Source organism: Trichosurus vulpecula, chromosome 4, assembly GCF_011100635.1.
Source record: "Trichosurus vulpecula isolate mTriVul1 chromosome 4, mTriVul1.pri, whole genome shotgun sequence".
Lineage (NCBI taxonomy): Eukaryota > Metazoa > Chordata > Mammalia > Diprotodontia > Phalangeridae > Trichosurus > Trichosurus vulpecula.
Window position 1 is genome coordinate 13,783,540 of NC_050576.1, and position 4,101 is coordinate 13,787,640.

The 4,101-nt window shown below is 39.1% G+C and overlaps 1 pseudogene; it reads right to left on the bottom strand.

Moving 5' to 3' along the window:
* Nucleotides 1-2,245: 2,245 nt before the first annotated feature.
* Nucleotides 2,246-2,733, bottom strand: LOC118846068 (annotated as a pseudogene).
* Nucleotides 2,734-4,101: the final 1,368 nt, after the last annotated feature.

The following is a 4,101-nucleotide window of genomic DNA, read 5'->3' on the forward strand; positions in this document are numbered from 1 at the left end:
TCTTACACTACCTGAAAAAAGTCTCTAAAACTGCATAACAGCACCTGATCATTGTCTGTTAAATATGCTTATCTGGCTAAGACCATGGGAGTCCATTAAATCAATTGAAGTTAGAGAACCTGGCAAAGTGTCAAAAAGGGGGAAGTGAAAACAAAGCTCCTTTCCTGTCAAGTGATTTATGAAGACAAAGAAACTGACAGCGCTTCCAAAGACAAGGCAGGTTTTTTACTCTGAGCTCTCCCCAGAAAGCCAAGCCAAAACATACCTCATATTCAACAACGTTTGCTGTTTTTAGTTCCAGGCCTCCCAACTCAGCAATGGACAGAGAACTTGGATCACCCAGGTTCTAGTTTTTCTTCTGCCATTACACATCTTGCTATGTGACCTTGGGCAGGACAATTAACTGTCCTGGGCCTCAATTTCCATAGAGAGAGGGGGTTGAATCAGATGATATCTAAAATTTCTTCAAACCCAAACATTTCTATAAGTTTATGGTGTACAATCCATGAGTCGACTCTCAAGTCTCCAAAATTCAGCAACTAAAATTGAATCTTGAAGCTCATTTCACTCTAGAATTAATAATAATAATGATGTAAAATAGGACTGAAATGAATGAAATCCTTCACTAAGCTATCTTCATCAAATGACAGGTTTGGCATAAATATTCCACTAATGTTTCTTTAGTAACAAGTAGGCATACACCAATAGATAAGACTAAACACCATTCCATTCCAATATAGAGGCCCTAATCCTTACATATGTGTTTATATTCATCATATAATACTATAATCCTCTGGAAACAATACACTACTATTCACTCTTATTCACCTTTTTCAGCATAAACTAGAGATTTACTAAAATGGACTTGCACCAAGACAATAGGGCTTCCTTCTTTTCAGCAATATACCCAATGAAATGAACTATCAGGAATAGGAATTTTACTTATGTTTGTCCAGCCCTATGATTTCATCAGTGGAGGGAACTTCTGGGGTGGAAACTCTCTTCCAATGTGATCACAAACACATCTTTAGTCTTAGAGAATTGCTCTGGGAACTCTCAAGGGATCATGAGAGATTAAGTGACTTGTCCATGGTCATACAGCTAGCATATGTTAATAGGCAGGTCTTGTTATTTCTAAGGCCATTCCTCCATTCACTATACCACTTCGTGTTTCATTAATTTCACAGGCATCAAGAAGATCCCCCGTTTTGCTTTACTATTTCTATAAATCCAAAGCATATTTTTGTGGGGAGATTGATGGGGCAGTTGGAAGAACTGGCATATGAAGAACAAATTTATTCATTTGATTCAACTTCCTTCAGGTAGAAGAAAAAAAGTTTCATTAAAAAGAGTTCTTGCCAATTTGAATACATCCATATCATCAGTTTCTATATTATAAAGATTACTTCCCCAACCCATGTCCATACAGGCAAAATCTCATCCATTATAATAAAACTCTAATATCTAATTTAAAAAAAATGAGTACATTGGTCATAGCCTTTAGGAAGCTGAAGCTGAACTATCTGGAGGAAAGCTGAACTTTAAATAGTGGGAAGCACTCTGATCCGGTAGGAAGGTAAGTGGTGTCAAACACAATCAACCCTTTCTAATCCAGGTTACTGGAATCCTTAGATAGTGTTTTTGTCAATGTATTAAGATAATAGGTAGGATGAAGTTAAAGGGGATGAGAAATAGGTACTGCTGAATGAGAAAACATATCTGGGAATAAATAACTTGGTTTAAATCTCCTTTCCTTTTCTATCCTGTCATGCAATAGCATATAAGCAGGTACTACTATTACAGAAAGTAACTGTTATAAATAATAAAAGCGGGTTTAAAAACAGGACTTAAGCAGAATTTCTTGGTAGTGTGACCTTTTTTAGAAACATACTAAAAAAGCAATATTACTTAGAAGTCATCCATTCAGATATGAAAATAACTTATTGCGTGTGTACACATATATACACCTATATACATAGAACCCTTCTTTATACGTTTTAATGTGATATTTACCTGTAATGTTTCCATCAAAATATTGCCAAAGTCATTAAGTATTTCTGTGAACTATGATCACCTGACTCATTAAAATTCAGAGCAGAAGATTCTATACTGCTTCCTATGGCCTGTCACCAAACACCTCAAGCTGTACAATGGCAAAGAGATTCCAAGGCACCCAAGTTTTTAATTTACTGTGAGCCAAGATCAAGACAAATCTTCAACTCTAGTGCTTCCAGCCTATGGTCATTCAATCATCTGTGAAGAACCAGTACGAACTGAGTCTATAAACCAGACTAGATACGAAGGCCCATTGACTGGCTGGTGACAGGACATGAAGGTTGAAGTGGGCTGTGGAGCAGAATGGAGGCTAGTGGAAAGCCATTCTCACATCACTCAGGTCTGTGACATTTTTCTGCTGAAGAACAGTTTTTCCAACAGTAACCATTTTCTCCACTAAGGGTAAATCTTTCTTTAGGGTTTTGCAGTTTTCAGTGTGCTTCTTTGGCACCATGAGATAATGGTTTGATATCTTGGAAGCAAACAAGGTCTTCAGGCTTGCAGAGCAGCAGCTGGGTGCCAGTCTCATCCCACTGAGCAATCCAACAGAACACATACTTGGGGTCATAGCTCTCACTGGTCAAACAGGCAGCTGCCCCTTCCTCCACGCTGGGGCTGCCTTTGGGCAGGTGGAGAAGGTGGCAGGTCACTGATGGGAGACCCCTGCTCCCTGGCCATGGCTACTGCCCAGGGCTGGCCAGCACACAGCTCTTGTAACACACATCCTCATGTACTTCTGGAAGGAGTCTCAGGAAAACCTCCAGTAGTAGACACACCCTCCCGTATCAGTAATTAAGGTGGGGCTTTTTCACTGTTTTCTCTTTTGGAGCACTTATTTAATCACGTGCCCTTGTCGAGTCTGGCCTTTGTTTCTTTGATTAAATCAGGAGTCTTTGATGACCTCCTTGCCTCAAGGGAAAGCCTAGTTGAAATGCATTTGAGTAACATGTTTGTGATGTTTTTAGGTCACGTGAGTTTGAGTCTCATGTTGTGATGTTTTTTTTTACCTTGAATAGGGTAAATAAACTCAGAAGTTTGCATTTTTCCTTTGGGGTTCACTCATGGAAGAAGTGTTGAGACTCTGGGCAAGCCGTTGTAACAGTCCCCTGACTTTGCTAAGCCAGGCCCATTGGTTCTTCTCTGGTAACTGAATTTGGTCTGTTTATATTATGTATGTTTGTAATTTGTTTGTATTTGCTCTGAAGTTCAGGGTGCTGGCTTTTCCTCCTGAACTTAGTGTGTGAGTTTGATTAAAGTGAGATTTTAACCCCTTAAAGTTACTTTCCTTAGTAAAGCAGATCAAAGAACCTGTGCTGGCAGCCCTCTTCTTGTTGGTCTTGTGTTGGTCTTTTACCCCCACAACAACGGCTAGCCAAATTGTTGTTACACCTCCCCATGTGTTGGCAACAGCCTGTGCATGCCCGCAAAGACTGGATCCTCAATAGCCAGTCTCCCCCCACCTATTTCACTAGCAACAGCAAGCTTGGAAAGAGAATGCTGTTTACTGCAAAGAAATATTCCCCAACTGGAAGGGAAGGGCATCTGGAAGTTACAGAATGAAGTTAGTATAACCTCAAAGTTTTCCTCCTTATTCAATCTCTACTAGTACTGTCCTACCCTAAATTGCTGGACTAATAACTCCTTCTGACCTAATTTTTTAACATGCTCGATGAAGTAGGATAAAAGACAAATTATAACAGAACTTTATTTTTCATACATAATCCTTGTTATTTTTGCATAGTGAAATATTAAAGGTTTTATGCTTATTAAATTCCCCCCAAAATATGCATAAAACAGATAATTTTTTTAATTTACTAATACATTTAAATACATGTAAAATAAGGGCAGATGGGTGGTGTCATAGTGTATAAAGCTCTGGGCCTAGAGTCAAGAAGTCTCTCCTTCCTTGGCTCAAATTTGGCCTCAGACGCTTAGTAGCTCTCTGACCCTGGGCAAGTCACTTAACTTCTTTCCTCATCTGTAAAATGAGCTGGAGAAGGATATGTTAAACCACTCCAGTATCTTTGCCAATAAAATACCAAATGG